The sequence below is a fragment of the Strix aluco genome, chromosome 29, assembly GCF_031877795.1.
Source record: "Strix aluco isolate bStrAlu1 chromosome 29, bStrAlu1.hap1, whole genome shotgun sequence".
NCBI lineage: Eukaryota > Metazoa > Chordata > Aves > Strigiformes > Strigidae > Strix > Strix aluco.
In genome coordinates, this window is record NC_133959.1 from 2,841,578 (window position 1) to 2,862,015 (window position 20,438).

The 20,438-nt window shown below is 53.5% G+C and overlaps 1 protein-coding gene across 20 annotated transcripts in view; it reads left to right on the forward strand.

The window, feature by feature from the left end:
- Window positions 1-20,438, forward strand: part of PTPRS (protein tyrosine phosphatase receptor type S) — a 162,781-nt gene that overhangs the window by 11,277 nt on the left and 131,066 nt on the right. For 18 of the 20 annotated variants that reach the window (XM_074809087.1, XM_074809095.1, XM_074809091.1 and 15 more), the window contains exon 1: window positions 14,652-14,756. The exons of the other annotated variants lie outside the window; for them this stretch is intronic. The gene's annotated coding sequence lies outside the window, so the exon portion shown is untranslated. Of the gene's footprint in view, window positions 1-14,651; window positions 14,757-20,438 lie in introns of those variants that run through there. 20 annotated transcript variants of the gene reach the window in all.

Genomic DNA, 20,438 nt, shown 5'->3' on the forward strand with positions numbered 1-20,438 from the left:
GGGGGCAGACAGGTCACGTCTGCGCTGTGTTCGGGTGCCTCCTCAAAGGGGTGAGCTTGCCGCGCACTTGAGTGCTTCGTGCTGCCGGCGTAGCCCGTGCCGAGCGCGCTGACGAGGTGGGAAGCTGGGAGAGGAGTGCTTCAGCTCTTACCCAGAGCCCTTCTGCAAAACACTCTGCAGCGAGGCAGAGAGCTGTCCCTGGAGGGGTCTGTGCCCCAGAGCCGCCGTCCCCAGCGCGGGCCGGTTCAGCCCATGGAGCACATAGGCTTGTATTTCGCTCTTAAAAACCGCCCAGAGCCGGGCTGTAATTAGGCTGCATCGTCTCGTAACTGGATCTCCCAGCCCCATGCTTTGTTCTTGGCTTACCCTTGACTTTCTCCAGCATCTTTGAGTGAGTCGTATCCCTGTTTGTGCCTCAATTTTTCATCCTCTGTCCTGACTGCTGCAGGACAGATGCTCTTGAGGCAGGGGCTGGCCGGCAGTGTCTCGGGCGCTGTTTGCTCCAGAGAGCCTCGCTCTCCTCCCAGCCCTACGAACCTTCTCAGGAGGAGCGTTTACAGGTGACTCGATTGAGGCTTTTCTAGGAAGTTTCAGAGAAGCTTGTGATGCCAGACTCACGGCGGGTCCCCAGAATCCTTGGCGACATGCTTTAATCTTCAGAGTAAAGTTAAAGCAAGACTTTGAACTTGGATTTTTCTTTGGAAGTCGCTTTATTTTAAAACCACTTCTTTTCTGATTAGTCTTTTAGGAGGGAATAACCCCCATATCCTGAAATCTTGCCTATGTAAATAATTGCCGGGCTTGGGGTTTTCTAAGTCACAAGATGGCTGTACTGCTTTCTCAGCGCCCTCTGATAAGGCAGTGCTGAAAGCGGTGGCATCGAATGGAGTCCTGTCTGTCCGTCCCTTTCTGTCTGTACGTGCATCTCTTGGCTTCTCCTGCGGGAGCAGGACAGCGTGGGACAGAGGTAGCCTTTGGCACACTTGCGCTTGCAGTTGGCTGATGCCGTGAGCGCGCGCTTGCTTGCCGTCGAGTCTCTCGAAGCGTGCTTTGGCACAGTTGGGCAAGAGCTGGGAAAAGCCACGTCGCTGCCAAGCAGCACCGCTCCGGGGAAGGTTTTCCTGCTTTTGGGAAGGCTCTGGGGCAGGCAGGATGGGATGAGGCGGCAGGAGCGGGCGGCAGCAGACGGGCGCACGGGGGATGCCGCCGGGAAGGAGGTGGTGGAAGGGACGCCGGGTGCGGGAACAGCCCGTGTGGCTCGGCGGCAGAGGGGGCCGGTAGCCCCGCTGCTTGGCTCCGTGCCAGCTGCCCCCTCTCCGGCTGTGCCGCTTTCCTGGCGGGGCTCCGTGCCGCGGCCGCCCCCTCCCAGGAGGATGCGTGGAAGCTTTGGCGGAGCCCCGTGCCGTGGGAGTGGGAGCTCCCTGCCACCGCGGGAGAGTCCGGGCTTCATGTCACCCCCACGGGTGCTGCAGCACTGGCCACAGGGCAGGTGGCTGCTGCTTAGCCAGGCTTGACCAGTCATGTCTCCCTGTTCTCCACTCCTGGGCTCTGGCTGCCCACTGCTGCCTGGATCAGGCTCTCCCGGCAGTTTTTCTCTTGGTTGATTTTTTTCATGTGCCACGGAGGCAAACTGGAGAAAAACCCCTGCTCTGCATCTTCTTGAGCAGAGAAGCCAGCAGTCCTTCCTGCTGCTGGGACCAGGAATCATCCGCAGAATGTGGTAGGGTGATGTGAGAAGCAGCTTTTGCTCTCCCATCTGTACCTGCTGCGCTCTGGGATGGGAGTTTGGCCTTTTGGGACAGGACGGTGAAATCCGAGCATGGGCTCCTGTGTTCCTGCATTGCATCACTGTGCTTCTCTTCGGGCACTGCACTGAGCCTGAGACTTTGATCAACAGTGCAACATCCCTAGAGCATCCCGCGGGCTGGCGAGAGGGATGGGAGATGCTGCAGCTGACCGCAGCTGTTGGACCCCCAGGGGTGCGGGTGAACAGAGATGCCTTTTGGGACAGCAACATCCCTGACATAAGGCTGGGGCTGACGCACAGAAACCTGCAGCAGCTCATCTTCTCCCCAGCCTCCTGCAATTAAACACGCGACTGGAGCGGTGTCTGTGTCGAAGCTGCTGGCGGTGGGTTCGGTGGCTCTGGCCCTGGGGACAAACAGACACCAACCGTTTTTGTTTTCAGGCGCTTTCATAACTTGCATAGCTGGGCCTTGTGCCGCGGGGTGTCCTGTTCTGCCTCACCGCTGGTATCAGCCAGTCTGTAACTGTATGTTCCCAGCAGTAAATTCACCCGCGGGGGGAGGTCTCGGGTTCCCTCCCAGCTGGAGGGTGCCCGGGAGCTGCAGCACTCGCTCCCTGCCCCGCGGTGTGACCCGGCAGGGAACACAGCCCGTGTCTCTGCCCATGGCCTCTGCAACTGGCTCCTGCTGCGCTGACGCAGCTTTTGGGTCCCTCCGGTTTGGAGACAGGGTGCACTGAGCACCGCTTGTGGGATAACGCAGCAGAAACCCTTCCCACATCCCTGCTCTGAGACCCGGCTTGGGGGAGGCGGAGGTGGTGGCAAAGCGCCGTTGTATGGTTCACTGGCACATGCCAGAGCTTTCCCTGCTCCTGGTGGGACACAGACGGGCTCTGCTGCTGTGTCCCACCCAAATGGCAGATGCCCCAAGTAGCCCTAGGAAAATCCCTTTGGCTTTGTTCACTGTTGCTTTTACTGGTTGCAGTAAAATGGAGCAGCGTCCCGGGGGCTATGAGGCACCTGGGAACCAGGCTCTGTCTCCACCGGGTAGAAGGAGCTGCCTGGGGCATTGCTGGGGCTCTGAGCAAGCCTTGTCCTACAACCAAACCCTTCAGGGGTGAGAACTCCTGCCCTTCTCTGGGGAGAGATTTGCAGTGGATTTTCCGCCCTTTTGTGGGGCAGCTGGCAGCGTGGCTCTTTCTCGGCTGTTGGGGCAGATCTGCCATCGTGCATGTTGATGATATGTGTGCTTTTTGGATGCGAGGGCTTGGCTAAGCATCGTGGCTGTGTTTTTTTGCCTCGGGTGAGCACAGGACCAGAACGAGCCCTGTGTTCCCTGTGGTGCTCAGAGCGAGCTGGAGAAGCTCAGGGAAATGCGATGGTTCCAGCTGGACCATCAGTCGAGGGGAGTGTGATGGAGGGTTTTGGCACCAAGGAGAGCAAAAGGGGCTTATTTGTAGTCACGAGTGGGTGCTCGTGCTCCAGCACTGGTCGATAACATCCCTCTGCACTCTGCTGAGAGCTCGTGGGACTGGGAGCACTGGGCTTGTAGCTGGGGGAGGCACGGGCTGACGTGGCCCCATCTGCCCCGTCCCCCTTCCCTTCAAGCTGAGCAGGGGTAGCTCTCGGAGAGCTTCTCCTGACCTTTCCAGCTTCGTGCCCTCAGCTGCCACCAAGTGACACGGTGACATTTCACGTCTTGAATGTCTGAGCAATTTCATAAAGAAAAAGCCAGCAGAAATGAAATGCTTTGGCTTTTTGTGTCCAACAAATTGGATTTGTTAACCTGAAGCTTCACCTGTCAGCTGGCAGGGCCCCTCTGCAGCTGGCGGCTGATGGGACAGGGTGGGAACAGGAGGAAGAGCATGGCTGGGACGTGGGGAGGAGGAGGGAGCTGTGTGTAATACTTGCTGCGTTTTCAGCAGCACGTTTCTGGAGGTCTTTTTGGAAGAGATGGGTCTCTGCATCAGGAGTGAGACAGCTGAGCTACTGGTGCTGCAGCCCAGCCTGGTCGAGGTGGCAATTGCTGTTTCTCTCTCCCAAGCCAAGAAAACAGAGTCTTTACCTGCCTCCATCAATTAGGTGATGCTGCCATGTGCCGATTTACCCCAGCACGCTACAGTGGCAAAACAAGATCAATGCCAAGCACTGCGCAGCACAAACCGCAGCCCACGCCCGGGCCTGTTTGGACAAGGCAACGCTGCCTTCACGGCTGCGCGTCGCTGCCAGGCTCGGCGTGCACGGCCCTGGGCACGAGCCCGTCGTGTTTGCACAGAGCGCAGGCCTTGGTCGCCGGGGGGAGGCAGACACTGGCCCAGGCATGACTCGACATGTGGTGGACAATTGCACGGGACCTGCTTTTAAATAGCATGCTGCGTATGGCGTTGTGTGCGGGGCGTGTGTGTGGCAGGTAGAAGATGCACCCTGGGGTCCCTTCTGCTGTCCCCGGGGAGCAGGGGGAAGCGTTTGTGCAGGGAGAGGTCATTTCCTCTGCTTACGGGCTCTGTTTGGACTTAATGCAGTTTAGCCCTGCTCTGGGGGTGGGCACGAGGAGTCCTGGGTCCCTGGAGAATTGCAAAGTCGCTTCCCTTCCTTTTTCCTTTTTTCTAAAGAAAGAGAAAAAGGGCTCTCCATGAAGCGGGCGGGAGGGCGTGCGTGGGGAGAGCCAGCTCCCTGCTGAACTGTTGCAGGCAGCAGCCACCACTGCCTTGGGACTCTGGGGACCCTGCACCAGCCTGGTGATGCTGGGAGCGCTGGAGCTGGCTGTTCTCGCTCTCTGTCCCTGCGTCCCCTTGGCCATGGCACGTTGCTGCTGCAGCCCCCTCCATCTGCACCGTCTTTCTCGGCTTTGCTTTTCCCCAGCAGTGGTTCTAAGTCCTTGGCAGATCCCTTCCTGCCCACGTGGTCCTTGTGGCAGCTCGCAGCCTGCGTTGGGGTTTTGCAGGTCTCACTTGGCTGCTCAGCAGGCTCCAGTGTGGGATGGCTGCAGGCTCTGGAAGACTCTCCAGTGCTGCTCATATGGAAAACACTCTCAGTAACCACAAAGAATGGAGATGGTGCTTAAAAAAGCTCACAAAAAAGGTCATCTGTAGGGGCCTACAGGATGGGGATATCGAAGCTGCCTTGTGTAATTTCTGCTGGGGTTGTGTGACTTGAGAAACTCCTTCCCCTGAACCCCAGGGGTGTCTTTATGAAGCAGAGCTGTGGAGGACACATCCTGTCCTGCGGATGTCATTGGACTGGATGCACCCTCCTGCCTGCGCAGCCCCACCAGGAGATCACCCCCAAAACACCCGGCTGACAGCAGTGGCGTTTCCTCGCGAGGGCTGATTAACCTGTTTTTCAGTCGCACGAGTCCTTGTGCATCAGCTGCTCCTTTGGGCATTTCCTGCGCTCCCGGAGCAATCCCATGGGAGGACAAAACGCGAATCCTGAATGAGCAACTGCGGACACTGGGACAGGAGAGGAGCTCCATCTGCAATGGGTACCTGAGCTGGCTGCAGCTCGCTGCTGACCTCGGAGAGCTCCAGAAGGGCTCAGGGATGTGGCAAACATCTTGCTGAGGTGTTGGAAGCGTGTTGGAGGACTCAGCAAGGTGCTGCAGCACGACAAGCCTGTGCCTGGTATCTCCCATGCCTGTGCTTTTGCAAGAGAACTGTTAGAGGGTGAAGCACCTTTCAAGGTTGTTTGGTTCCCAATGTGCACGTTGCAGTTTTTTCTGTCCTAACAACACCCACAAGATTCACCCCCACCCCACGCATCAGGGATGCACAGCGAAGTCCAAGGCCAGGGGCTGCATTTGAGGCTGAGGTGCCCAAAACCCTCCCTGGGCTTCACACAGACCAAAGCTCAGACACGGTGGGCAATGAGTCCAGCAGCATCATGAGGAATGTGGCTGCCAGAAGAAACCCAATGGAGTGGAAAATCCCTTTATTCAGTTTTTCTGTGTCTGAAGTGCAAGTGGGAGACTTGGACCTGGCTTTTTCCCAATGTGAAGAAAGGGGCTGAAACCCGTCTGCCCAGGCGCCGGTGCCATGTGTGTGGCACATCCTCCCAGCCCCATCGCCTCGACTTGAGGATTTGATGCATCCTGCTGTTAAAAATAAATAGCTAGTTATTTTGGGCCAGGGAGGCAAACATATCAACAGGCCAGTGATTTCTTCAATCATCCTGCATGCTGCACAGGGGAAAAATTAATAAAGTACCTGCCATCCCCAGAAGCTATTTGTTAAAGCCAACGATAATGATGGGCAGAATTGAGTTCCTGCTTATGACTGGTTCGCTCACACTCCTGCACTCCCGCTCCCTCTCCAAGGCATTGCTGATTCTGATGGTGCCACGGTGGGAAAGGAGATACTGATTTGCAATCCAGGTGTGAGCTTTTCCAGCGTTGGGAAGAGTGGCATGGGGCTCTCCAACCTCTCTGGGGACTCGCCTGTGCTCTGAGAACTGCGTCCTTTTAGGTGTTTTGGAATCGACCAGAAATCTGGATTATCCATGGAGTTGCTGTCCTGTGGTTATTGCTCATTTCTTGGTGAATTTGAGCCTTTAGAGGCTTTTCAGAAGAAACTGCTCCTGGTGTGTGCCTGGTGGAGACCACCACATGCGGAGGTGGTTGTTGGAGGAAGGATGATCAGGAGCAGGCTCTGTTCCTGCTTTTCTGCAGACCATGGGAATGTTGGTTTTCCAGTTCATTCCTGAATGTTCTCATCTGTGAAATGGGCACACGCAGAGCTATCCTTTGTCATGAGCTCAGGACTCACCTCATTGTGAATCCATGAGGTTTTCACACAACAATCATGAACTTGAGAAGACCAAGCTTTCCTTGGGCTACTGATAACTTGCTCAAAGATGCAGCCAACATTACCTGGCTCCTTCGGGCTATTGGCCACTCTGTGTTTGCCCTCCAAAGGTTAACCAAAAAAACATTTGGCTTCTGACATTGAGAATAAAACACCACATCATGGGAGCATCCACTTCCTCCTAATGGTGTAGAAAGGATGAAGGAGCATCCTCATGTCCGGGTCTCGTCACTGCAGGGCAAACCCCCATGGGCACCCAGTGTGTTATCTCCCCTCCTCAGCCCCTGTGTTCAGTGGCATCCAAAATACTCCCTCTACAGCCTTGCAGCAGGGACATCCACAGCTCATTGCAGTTTTGGGGGCTGCCATCCAGCTTCTGCTGTTGGGTCTCCTTGAAACTTTCCTCCTGGCCAACTTATTTCAAGAATATTTCATGCCAAAGATGATAACGGTGCAGGAGCTCGCATCAAGAGAGATGGAGGGTTTGTCCGACTGGGAAATGGGGCTGTTTATTTACTGGTTTAGTACTGTGTGTGTCTTGCATTGCCTTGGTGGAATATTAATGATGTAAACAGCAGGTTGAAGAGCCATGAGTGTAAGAGCCAACCCCAAATATGCCGCTGTGGAGGCCAGAGGGAAAGCTGAGCAGGTGAATGCTCATATCGTGCAGCTCGAGTGGACAGAGGCTTCTTGAGAGATGACTTGAGAAGAAAAACATTTCTGCCCCCCAGTTTGGGTAATGGTCTGTCCTTAACCTTGTCCATAGAAGTCCTTTTGGCATCAGGGAGGCTGAAGGCAGTGTTTGCTGCTCCATGTTTTGGGGTTTTTTGTGGTGAATATTCTCCTCCCCCACAAAATACCCCCCTTTGGGCTGCTTTCATGTTCAAAGCCAGAGGAACGCAGCTCCTCCTGCTAATGAACCTTTGCTGGTTGCCCCAGCTTGTGGGTGGGTGTGAAGAGCAGATCTGGATTTAGCTCACTGCTGGTGAGGCTTTGGGAAAAAGGGTGGGAAAGTCCCTTCTGAGTTTACTGTTTGCTGTAAGAGGTGCGGGCTCCATGGCTGGCGTTAATTGGGGAATGTGGCCATCAGATGGTACAAAGTGGCCCTTGAGCTGAAGGTGCTCCATGACGGTGGCTGAAACTCCCAACCCACTTACTGGATGGCTCATGGGTCCTGTCGTGGCACCAATGAACATTTAAAGCGAGAGTTGATCTGTGTTCAGAGCACTTAAAGAGAGTGCAAGTTGTATTTTTAAGTTGATGGTGGCGAGCTCCTGGGAGTCCGTGGATGGAAAGGACCCGTGGTCAGTGGTGTCTCACCGTGGCGAGGCAGCAGCTGCCCCTTTCCAGCTGGGTTTGTTTTGGGTCTCCAGGTTCCTCTGTACCTGTCTCTGTGCATCCTGCACCCTCTTTACAAGTAGAGCAATACATGCCTTTTTCATGAAAAAACATTAGTCTGCAGTGATGACAAATGTACTAGAATTTCACTGCTCTTGGAGGAACAGAGATATGATCTGGTTCGTGCTGGAAGCAAGCAATGGGTTGAGTCCTAAGTTCTGTCCTTAGGCTCTTGATGTCTGTTTTCATCTCAAGGTGGTGGGTCTGAGGCTGGACAACCCCAAGGGACCCTCTCTTGGGGGCTGGGAGGAGCCAGCCTCCCCTCCAAAGGGTGGGTTGTGTTGGGGCTCCAAGCTGCTCCCACCCCAACACACAGGGACGTCACCATGAATGCTCTCGATAACGCCGTGTGGCAGGCACTGCGAGCGGCTCGGGCCTTCTCTGGCACAGAAAGGACAAATTAAATAAACATGCTTGATTGCTTAAACATTTGTTTTTTAAATTAACGGCAGCTTTTTTATATTAAAGTATGTGGATATGCTGCTGGGGAACACTTTAGCAAGTTGTTTTTTTTCTTCCTGGTGCTACTTTTCCAGAGTGATTCCTGATTTAAAAACCAAATGCAAAATGCAGGCCAAGTTTGAGGTTTAAACCTGTAAAAGATGTCAACGGGAAGAAACTGCACTGCTTGGAGTTGTGGGGCCCTGTTTGGATGCATGATGAGACAGGCCTTGAGGGCAGCGGTGTCTGCAAATTGTGCCTTGAAGTGCTGGGGAATAGGGTCTATGAATGGCTCGTAAGGGGCTCCATGAGTGCCCACAGCTTCTCAGGAAAAGTTTTAGTGGTCCATGAATTGTCAAAATGTTGAAATCTCCTGCAAGGGGGTGTTTAGAGATATGCTGTGTTTGGGAAGGTAATTGAGTGCTCACAGGGATGTGGATCTGCAGCCCTTTGCCGTGGTCTCGGTGAGCCGGGCTTGGGGACCAGCTGGGCTTGGGCTTGGTGCCTTCCCCTACACACGTGGCATGGTGGGTGACCCTGTGCTGAGCTCCTCCCTGGCTGTGTCTCTGGTTTTGTTTTTACTCTTTGGTCTCTGACCTGTTTAGATGGCAAAGAGACAGCCTGGTGTGATGGTTACAGCTTGTTCGGCATTACAGGATAAGGGGGTTTTAGATGCTGCTCTAATAGTAACCAAGATTGCTAAATAGCATCTCTGGGAAAGCAAAATGCAGCCAGAGAGACGCTAATGCTTCAGATTGACCTTGCTTGAAGCGTGTGGGGGTTTTGCTGTTTCCATAGGCTTGCTATCAGTTTCCTAAAATAGCATCTGTCCAAAAAATAACACCAATAACTGAGCAAGAATCCCTGTGTGTGTACCTGTGGGAGTGCTGTCCCCGCTGGGGCTTTCCGGGTGTGGTGGCACTGAAGATTAAGCTGTGCTCCTGCAATTTTAGAAAAAAAAATAGAGTTCCCACAACCCTGCTGCTTTTTGTGTCATCCCCCCAGGGTTGCAGCAAAGCTCCTAGCAGCTGCCTTGGGGACCAGCCTGGCTCGGGGGAGCCCACAGGATGGCCCTGAGCTGGCGCTGCTCCCTTTCCCTTTGCATGGACCCCAGGCCATGTCCTTAATTTTTTAATTCATGGATGCATCCCGTGTGAGCACAGCTCCAGCTCGGCTGCAAGTGTCCATGCACGACCGCAGGGTCGGGGCTTCTCCACAACCCGGGCGGGGAAGGGGATGGGGAGGGCAGATGCTGCTCCGTACCCTGGCTCTACGCCCTTCCTAAAGGCAACCAGCAGTGGGGTTTGTTGTTGATATTTTGTTTTTATGTTTTAAAGGTTTAATAAATGGAATTAAATACTGTGAAACTTAAGGTAATTAAATGTGGAAGCAGAAGGAAAAAAATGTAAAGCATCCTCTCCAGGAAACTAATAGGCTCCATGCCTCCTTATCTTAATGATTTTCATAATTTAGCTGAATGCAAAGATAATGGATCTGATGAACCTTTCTGGAGCTAACTTTAGATTTAATGGGCTTCTTGCTGGGGAGTGGGGCGGGGGCAGGTGCAATCAATGCGCTTAAGGAGGGAGATAAGAGCAAGAGAAGCTGAAGTAAACAGCCAAACAGGTTTTCCGAAGACTTAAAAGTTGCTGTGTGTCCACACTGAGTGCTCTCTCCTTCCCACCTGAAATTAACCTCGGAAATCATTTTTAGAGGCCACGTGATTTCCTCCGGCTCGGCCGCATCGGCGCTGCCAGGGGGTTTTGCCTTTCTGCACAACCTCTGACCCTCTCTGGGACAAGGGAGCCGCAAAGCTGGGATCATCTGCGTTAATCTGGTCTCATTGAGGCGGGATCAGTGAAACCACCTCGCAGATTCACTGTATTATGGAGCAGATTGAGGGACTTAGAGAGCAAATTTAATAAATATCATTTCGATATTACTTGGCGGAAAAAAAAAAAATCCACTGAGCGGCTGATGTTGAAGCACCCTGTAAAGGATGGTTAATAGGGACATGATGTGTTTGGAGAGCTGGGGGAGAGGGGATGGGGAAAATGCTGAATATTGAGGTGGGGTGGGGGGGACAAGAGGAGAGGACATCCCTCAGGGCTCGTCTGGGCCAAGAGCTGGGTCACAGTAGCATGTGCAAAAGCAAGTAGGGCTGGGTGTGCTTGGGGAAGGGGGGAAATGTGGATGTTTGCTAAGGGATGGAGGTAACGTGGTGCAGGATCTGCACCTTTGGTTCCTCTCTGGTGCAGCCGCGAGTCTCTTGCTGCCTCCTTGGCTCTATCGGCAGTTGGCGTGACCAGGGTGCTCCAGCTGATTTTGGGGCAGAGCCGGGTGGGGATGCTGAAGCTGAGCCTGGGCCTGAGGCAGCTCTGCTGTGTCTGCGCAGTGACGGCTGCCCACGATGCAGAGCCAGACTGACCCCCCCGGGCACCCGGGGCCGAGCCAGCACCCCTCCACGGGCACTGCGGGCAGCGTAGCTAGTGGTTCTGGAGGCGGTGGCCAAAGCTGGGCTTTTTTTGCAGCTGGATTTTTGAAAGTGGTAGCTGCCACATTGGTTTATGGCTGCTTTGTGTCAGGGAGGTGGCACAATGCGGTGCCACATCCATGGTGGCTCTGCCATGTCCAGGTGTGGGGCTCTGGGGGTCCCGTCGTGCCTTGGAGTCTCAGGGCTCCCTGTAGTTCCCAGTGGAACTGTTGAGCTGTGCTCTAACTTGCTGAAACCTCTTTGGGGGCTTTCCAGTGGAAGAAGCAGAGCTGCTCTAAGAGGCCAAGGGCACAAGTGGGGGGACGTGAGGCAGGTCCAGGCAGCCTGGGTGCCCAAGCGCAACCCGGGGAGCCGGGCAGGGAGCAGGTGCTGTGCCCATGCTGTGATCCACGTTCCGTGCCAGGTCCTGCTTGCAGATGGGGTCTTCTGCCCAGCTGCAAACCGAGTGGTGCAGCCAAGCAAAATCCTGTCCACGGGGCCCAAGGAAAGTTCTGGCTACAGGGGAAGAAGGGAAAGCAATTGCAATGGGAAAGCCCAAACCCTTTCTTCTAGGGCTGGTCGTGGTGAGCAAGGTTTTGGCTGTGCCAGGGCGTGGGGACGGGTGCTGCTGCCCGCTGCCTCTCGTGGGAAGCACGCCCGGATCATGCACCTTCCCAAAAACGCTCCGGCGAGGGCAGCGCACCCGTCCCGCGCCTGCGCTGGGGACCCGCAGCGGAAGGTACAGCACTTGCAGCCAACAGGCAGCCAAAGGGGCTGGTTTGTCTTTGTCCCCGGCAGGACCCCCTGCCTGCTGGAAAAACACTTGGGTTAGGAGAAATGTGTGACCTCTTGCTAACCCCCTTCCCCTTCCCCTCTCGTGGTGCAAGATTGTTAAAAAGAAGGGGGGGAAAAAAAAAAAAAGAAAAAAACCCCCACCATGCTGCGGCCAATCCAAGGAGGGCGAGAGCCGGGGACCATATCATTAAAATGCTAAAAATGAGCGTGCTGAAAACAGACACAATTGGGTATTTAAAGCTCTGAATGAAAAGAGTGTGTGTTAGCCGGCTTGCGGAGAGCTGGTCTCCCAGAGCCCCTGGAAAATATGTGGTCAAGCCCGCACCATTAACTTCTTGTTTCTGGTTTGTAAAGTAGCTGTGAAATCCCCCGGGGGGGCACGGACCCCAAGTCCCTGCCAGGCCCGGGACGCTCTGCCAGAGGCGCAGCTTTGCCAGTCCCTTGATGCCACGTCGGGTAGCGGCTTGTGCACACCCTGAGCCTTTTGCTGTCCTGCGGCGCTCTTTATCCCAAAACGCGGGTGCTAAGCACCGGGACTCATGTGGCCCCTGTGTCCCTGGGGACCCCTCTGCCACCTCTCTAGGATTTGCACCCGCCGGTACCTCTCGCACGGAAGCGTGGGGTGCGTGGATGGAGGGGCAAAGCGGGAGGCACGACCCAGAGTGGGAGCTGCTTCAGGCCTGCCCCAAACCAGCCACAGAATTCACTGCTGGGTGAATCACCGCTAAGACACTTCGGGGGCTGTTGCATCATTTGTTTGCAGCTTCTTAAAACCTGGGCAGCTTGGGCTGCTGGAGGCTACCAGCTCAGGTGCCCGGGGCTGTACCAAGAGATGTGAGGTCTTCCAGTGGTTTATGGTGCCTCCTTTAAGTGGAAACGTGGATCTTTGCAGCCACACTCCAGCATGGGTTTGCCACATCCCAGCTCGTCCCTGGATGGAGGTTGTGGCCCGTGTTTGGCTTCAGGCTGATGGCCACAGCGGGAGGGCAAAGGTGTGCACAGGGTTATTTCTGTGCACGAACGCGGGTTTCCCTCGTGTGCATGTGCAGAGAGATCCGTGTGGGTGCAGAATGCCCCTAAAATGTCTCCTAGGGCAAGTATTAACTGCCAGGCTGGGCTTAGCTCCAGCAGGCAGGAACAGATGAATCAGACACTTAATGGTAAGATCAAACCTCTCGAAGTATTAAAAAAAACCCAGCTCCAGCGGGCTCCTCTCTGCTGTCCAGGGAGCCCCAGCGAGAGGGAGTGAGGAGGGATTTTAAACCAAAGTGGGATTTTTCAGGCCCCCCCCCCCATATCTCTTGGCTGCCAGCCTCTCTGAAGGGGAAGTTTTACCCCGCCTCCCGCGGTCTCGGATGTCAGGTTGGCAAGAAAAATCCCATCTGTTTTCAATCTGGATCCTCACTTCCATCCACCCAGCTTTCTCCTCCTCGCGCTCCCCCGCTCCCAGCCCCCAGCGCTGGCGTGCGCGCCAGGCAGGCTTCGGTGACGTGCTTTTTTTTTTATTTTTTTTTTTTTTTTCTTCTAAAAATGTATGTGGCCTCCTTTGCCCCCCGCATCCCCCCCTTCTCCCAGGCACATGCTCCAGCGCAGCCCTCTCCGCACTGGGGCCTGCCAAGAGCCTCTCTGCGTTCAGCCCCGCTACGGTCGCTGGCTCAGAGAATTCCCAAATGACCGAGGATTTTCAACCCCAAGCTTTGAAAAAAAACCCAGCAAAATATCTATGTGGAAAAAAAAAAAAAAAAAAGAATAAAAAAAGCAAAATCGAGAGGGGAGTGGAGGGAAGGAATTTTGTTGTTGTGATTTTTTTGTTGTTGTTGTTTGGGGGTTTTGTTTGGTTCCAGCTTCTTGGTATGATTTGGAAAAGAGCAAGTACAGAGTGTTTTGTTCCTGTCCAGAGATAACAGAGCTACTCTGAAATCCTATATGGAGTCAATGTAAAGGTGTGTATGTAGCAATCGTGATATCCTAATCTCTCTCTGAAGAAACCCTTTTGTTGCACACCCCCTCTCGCCTTTCTCTTCACTGTCCTCTCTTGCTGCGTTTATGTCTTATTTAAACTATAAAGTCCTCAGGCTAGGAATTACCTTCTCTCTTTACAGATGGCTGCAAGAGCTTTGCACGTCTGTGGAGCTCCATGAAAAATAAATGAAGAAGGTTGTGGCTTTTGTTGTTAGGGTTTTTTTTGTTGTTGTTTTTTTTTTTTAATTTTGAAGTGTTTGGAGGTGAGAGTTTATCTGATCTTAGAGCCAGGCCCCAGGACCCAATGAGTGGTGTTGGGCTTTGTATTGCCAAAAATCTCAAGGCAGGGCTTATCCCAGCTGCACCCCTTCGCTTTCAGCTCTGTGCCGGGCTGGCACAGGACTGCTCAAAGCTGCCCCATGTCTGGGGTTTGGGGGGGGCTCAGGGGGGCTCAGTGGAGGGAAGAGCCTGGATGCTGCTGGCTGGAGGGGTTGGGGGGGTGTGCTGGCTGCGGTGCCTCAGTTTCCCCTTCGGGTAAGCGCTGCCAGCGAGGGGCTGCCCCGTGGGGGTGAATTCATGGGGGTGCTGGGGGGATCAGCGGTGCTTCCCCTGGCGTGGGAGGGCAAGGGAGGCTTTTGGTGTTTGATTTCGGGGAGTACTGTGGGAGCTGTGGGGACGGGGCTGTGTGTGAGCGGTCCCCAAGGGCCTGCTGTGGAGGGATGGACCCAAAGGGCCAGGCAGGACTTCGGGGAGACCCTTAACGACCAGGCTGGGGGGGAGGACCCCAAAAACTCAGCTCCAGGGGCACCGGGGGAGGAATCCGCGACCGCTCGGGGTGACCCGGGGCCGGGCTGTGAGGCCCCCCGCGGCCGAGCGCGCTGAGGGGGCGCAGGCGAGGCCTGGTGGGCCGCGGCGCTCCCCCGCCCGGGGCCTCCCGCCCCCCTCGGGCGCGCTGCCCCCCTGAGCCTCCCCCCGATCGGGCCGGGCCCCGCGGCCCCGCGGCCCGGCCCCGCCCCGGCTCCGCCTCCCTCCGCCCGGGCCGCGGCGGGCTCCTCGGCGGGGTCGCGGCGCCCGTGGGCCCGGAGGCGCCGCGGGCCGCCGTGCCGAGGGCGGCGCGGGTGGGACGGCCGGTCCCCTCCCGGTAAGTGCCTGCCCCTGCCCCGCGCCCCGCCAAGCGCCCTCGTCCCCCGGGGCGCCGAGGGGCTCCCCTCGCCCCAGCCCCTCCGCCGCCGAAACGAGACTCGAGACAGTCGGTTTGATTTAAATTTTTTCCCCCCATTTTTAAGAAGGGGAAACAAACGCTCCCCCCCTCCCTCCCGTAGCACCTTCCTCTGGGGAGCATCCAGCGCGGCCGGGCCCTCCCGGCGTCGTGTGTGGGACGGGCCTGTGGGTCGAGGGGGAACCGCGGTGAGGGGGGGCTGCTGCCGCCGCGCCGGCTCCCGCGGTGGATACGCGGTAAAACCCCCTTTTCTGTCCAGCTCTTCTCGGCCGGGCTTTATCTGCGAGCTCGGAGCGATGGGGAGCGTTGCTCTGGCGAAGGGGGAGCGCTGGCTGGGGCGGGGGCGTTTGGAAGTTGGGAAGGGAGGACCCCCCCTTCCTCCCCCTCCTTCTCCCCCTCCTTCTCCCCCTTTTTCTGCAGCCAGTGTCTCACGGGAGCGTTTTGCTGCAAAACAAGAGACAAAGTGTAAAATCCGCATCCAGCACCCACCCCCCTGTTCGTGCTGGGAGCGCTCTCCTGCCTTTCAAAGGGCCGGGTCTCCAGCTCACCCTTTTCTCCGAATTGACCTTTTTACTACATGTTTTTTTTCCGTACTAGAAATGCCTTTTATTTTTTAATGAGTAAAAGGCAGCCCAGGTCTGTAACAGTCGCCTGCACGATGCTCTCCACAACTTGGGGCAGGACATGGGCTTTGAGCCTTTGAGTAAGGTACAAAATTTATTCACTGTAAACATTGCACAACTTCTGTGTTCGGCTCCTAGGATTAAAATCTAACTCGCTTTCTCGGTTTTATAGGACTTGCTTCCTAGCCATTATACTATGCTCAAGCTCAAGATGCAGATTTGTCTAAAATGTATATAATTTTAGAAACATAAGAGGGGAAAAAAATGCTCCGTTTTGTTACAGGAACTGCGTAGCTGGAACTTTCCTGAGAAATGGCCATATTTTATCCCTTTATGATTTCGCTCTCACTCTGGCAAAGGCAAAATACTTTTATGTTGCAGGTAACTTTTACGTCAAGGCTCTAACTTTGAATTTGCAGCAGCTGGTCTGACTCAAGGCAGTTAAAGGCACACTTGAAATTAGATTTAAATTTATATTGTTCGTTGGCGGAGAACTCTCTTGCAGTTAAGGAAAAAAATGTAAAGATTAAGCTGATCATTACTATATATGAAAAGCAGTTTCAAACATTAACATTATGGTTCATCTGTTAAAAAAAAAAGGAGGATTCTCTAGCCTGTGCTTTGTATAGCTGCATCTCGCTATCCTTTCATTTCCCTTTTCTAACGTCACTTAGCAGAGGGTAAATCACAAATTCAAGCGCACTGGGATCGCCACACGCAGAACAGAGGAACATCTGCTGAAAAGAGACTTTCTGAGAATAACAAACCACCTGTACTGAGAAATTTTTCTTGTCTCATAACTAGCTGAGTGTTCGTCGGGTGCGTGTCTGTAATCCACCGCTGCTCTGTTTCTGGCTGCAGAGGTGCTTGTCAGCCCTGGTATTTTACAAGGCTAATATTTATTTACAGACTTACACTGTTGATTGGGGCTTGGTTGGTTTTTTCCCACCAAAAAGGAGGAAGTAAAAAATCTGTATTTGAGCTAATTGAGCTATTTTAACGGTTTCTTCAGGATTTGCGTTTTCTCTAATGTAATGAGCGTCTGGAGTTGATTGGTGCCTTTCAGGCCGCCCTCTCACTTCTGGTGGAGGAGTGTGTTGGGATGTGGGCTCGAAGATGGTGAGTAAGGCTTGCTCAGACGGCAGCGCCGACAATGAGGTGGTCCTGCGCCTGGGACTGAGCTGGAGGAGGGGTCTGCCCAGAGGACAGCACCTCCGGGGCTGCGCTTCCCTCTTCCGCTTTTCATCCCTGGAGTAAAAACCATAATGCTCGCCATCCTTTCGTGTTATTGCTCCAGGAACCTGCCAAGAAGAAGGGAAAGTATCGGTATCTTTTATCATCTTGGGAGCGTGTCGTTGATCCTTAGTGCGGAAGGAGGTACATCACCTCCAGGAGAAGTGCAGGTGCTTGTTCCAAATCTTTCTGCCAGTCAAGAGTGGAAACGAGGGAGCGAGGGAATGTTGGGGCTCCTGCTCAGTGGTCCGACTGCTCTGCAACCTCCTCCTGCAGCCAAAAGGCAAAGCAGTGATTTTTCAAAGGCGTTGAAACCAGAGAAGACCCAGTTATGCTTTTGACTTGGAAGAGATGTGTGTGTATCGCTTTTTTGGGTGGTGGAGGTACCAAAATAAACCATCTGAAGGTTCAGTGTGAAGACAGTGAATTTAGTATTAGGTACTAAATTCCTGCAAAGGTGACAGTTGCAGCAGGTATATGAGGAAATCCCTCATTACCCTGCAGAGCTGGAAAAGCAGGATATGGTGTTTTATTATGTTTCTTAACCTTGATCACAGCAAGTTTCAAACACCCTCTTTACCCTCACTGTTGAATCTGGCCTGTGGGTACAGATTCTTGTACAGCAAAGCTATTTCACTAGATTTAATCTCTAAGGAGCGTGCCAGAAAAACAGCCTTGGGGAAATGGCAATCTGCTAGCTTCCTTGTCTGTAAAATGGGAATAGCGATGAGTAACTCCTTTCTGTAAAGTGTTTTAGGGTCGACCAGCGAAAAGCACTGAAGTGCCACCGGTTGAATTGTTCGGCCAAAAAGAGACGAGGCAGAAGCATAGCGAGGCTTGTCCAGGCTCCGGCGGCAGGTCGGCGGCAATGCCAGGAATAGACCCGGTATCTCTGATTTCTGCTTGAGCGTCCCTGTCTGCTGTGTGTGGGCACAGGCCAAAAAAAAGCAGCAGTGCCGGTGTCACCCGGCTACGTGTAAAGGAGAAAATTGAGGTTGCACAATCCTATCCTCGGTGCCATTTCGGGGGCTGCCCCGTAGTGCCAGGTGTAGGAGTGACAAGTTGTCTGACACTGGTCTGCGAATAGCTGGATTGAAGCCACTTACTCATTTCATGCTGGCTTCTGTGCAGCCCTTGTGTAGTAACGACTTTGTAGATGCTGCTCACCTGGGCTGAATTTTTAACCAGTCACCTGGAGATGAAAGGCACTCCATCCCACTACCACTCCCCTCAAGCCATCCTCTGCCCTCTGTTTGAAGAGATTTTGAACCCCAGGTATATTTTATTCCCATACAAGGCTTTGCTGTCGGACTCAACAGAGATTGCAGTGCGTCCTGTGGCACCAGGGAAGTGTAATCTTGTTACATTTGAATTTATTTCATGCTGCGTTTGCGGGTGTGAAGAATGAACTGGTAAAATTAGGGACTGTGGAAGGTGTGAGACATGGTGTTTGTTCAAATGCTGATGGTGGGAAAACATCTGTTAGAAGCTCTCTTTGAAGGAGTAGCTGCCCTTCCAGAATTATTTTGTAGGAGTAATAACTGTTGCGGTAGGTGAAACCTTCTGAATCAGGAGGCACCTGGGAGCTGTGAACGTGCACAGGCTGCTGCGGGGATGGAGGTTCTATTGAACTGAACCCTGCAACACCTTTATGTTTCCTGTGTATCTCATGTCATTTCTGAAGTGACTGCCACCTTAATTTTGTATGAGGTCACGTGTGCTTGGGTGAGTTTGGATTTTTAAAGAAGCTGTTCTGCCCTTCCTTTCTATTTATGGATAACTCTTTTTATGGGTTTGTAAGGGTGTGATTCAATTTCTCCATGTACTGATTAGTGCTCTCATTAGCGCTTAGTAAGTGCGTTGCAAAAATTCTTTATTAAAGTCTGTGTGGAGGTAGGTTTTATTCATGTGAGGAAGCCACACAGTGCTCTTGTTTCAGCATCGGCTCCCAAGTCGCAGGATGACTTACCTGCTAATTTTGACTTGCTATCTATTTACAATAAGGCAGGAAGCAGCACCTTGCAGCTAAGGGAAATGAGGCTAGCCCCCTGTTTATGGTAATTCTTAAATAGTTCATTTGGGCGTAATGCCTCTTTTTACAGTTGATTCTCTATTACAAACAGATTTTCTGATAATGGTGCCTGTGCCATTCAGATGGGATCATTATTATAATAGCAGCAAGTATTGTTACGGAATCGGTATGTGGAATTTATGTAGGATCATTATAATGACAGAAGTAATACCATAAATAAAATGATGCTGTAACAGCAGCACTAAACCTGGGTGTAATAGGGAAAATGACAGTTCAAATTTCCCCCAAGCCTCGGCACCTCGAGCCTTGCGAGGATTTGTCGCGTGTAGTCCCAGCCCATGGAGGAGGTGGGAGTGTGGGTGGCTGGGGAGGGCAGGGGCTGTGCCCACGGCGCAGGGGTGCTGGGGGGTGGGAGGGAGGGAGGAGAGATGCTCATCCTGCAGCGCCCCTACAAATCAGGGAAACCATTAGCTGGAGCTGTTTCAAAAGCAGAACCGGGGAGATTGGTGCAATTAATTAGTTGTAGAAACAGGGCGTTGCTCTCATTCGGTAGGGCGCTGCTGGATTTTGCTCTTGGGCTGGCTCTGTGAACACGTTTTTTTCAGGATGGGTTTCAGGCAGGGTTCTGCGTGCACAGCCTGTCCCTCCGGCGCGCTGTTGGGACGGTCTGTGCCTGCCGGCACGTTGCTTCTCCCGTTTCTCTACGGGAAATGTGGGAAAGCTTGAAATTGCATTTGTGAAATAAGGATGGGAGTTGAGACTGTAAACTGCCCAGCGGGACTTGACAGAGGAGGCTGATGTAAGTACCATGCCCTAATACCAAAAGCAGTAGTACCGAACCCTCACAAACAGAAGAAAAAGGGTAAAAAATCAGTGCGTTTGAAAAGTTACTGAGAATGTGAAGTGGAGATTATCCCCCTCTCTGCTTTTGTTTCTATGAACAAATCCCTGGAGATGGGTGTGTTGTCTTAAAGGCCGGTCTTGCAGTCGGGTTTAGCAAATACAGATAATCCAGATGGCTAATCTGGAGCGTGGTTTGGCTAGCAAAATCCTTCTGGCAGGCGATGAGGAGGATGCTGGGAAGAGGTTTGCAACAGTCGTATTTAAACAAAGTCACTGCTAATGCTGCTTCAGCCGTCGTGTGGACAGAGCACAGATGTCTTGCTTGGGTTTTGATTTTTTTTTTTTTTAATAAAATCCCTTTTATTTTCCATCAGTGACCCCTGTTTTAAATCCCTGATCCAAGAGGGGGAATTGTAACCCTTCGGTGGGCTCCGATGTGGTTTGAGTTTTGTCGCTGGTGCTGGTGCCCAGGGTGTGCAGCAGCAGAAGGATGCTCGGCTGCGCAGGCGGGTTGTTGCGCTTTGAACTCACTTTTTGCCCAGGGGCCCCCTCGGGACAGGGGTGATGGGGCGATTGCTTTTTGATGCTTGGCGCTGCCTTTGTCAGTGGACATCTGGTGCCAGGATTGCTGCTGTCGGGGCTGGGGGTGGGCTGCAAGGCCAGGGAATTTGATGGATTAGTACGGTTGGAGGGCTGGGGGAGGGGACGGGTAAGGTTTCAGCTCTTGCTGCAGGTAGAGAGAGAATTTGGGGATTAGGGGCACTTTTCTGCAAGCTGCAAAGGGGGGAGGATTCAGAGAGGGAGAAGGGTTGGGAAGAAAATAGTCTTCCCAGTTTTTCCGAAGAAGTGACATTTGTTTGCTCTGTAAGGCAG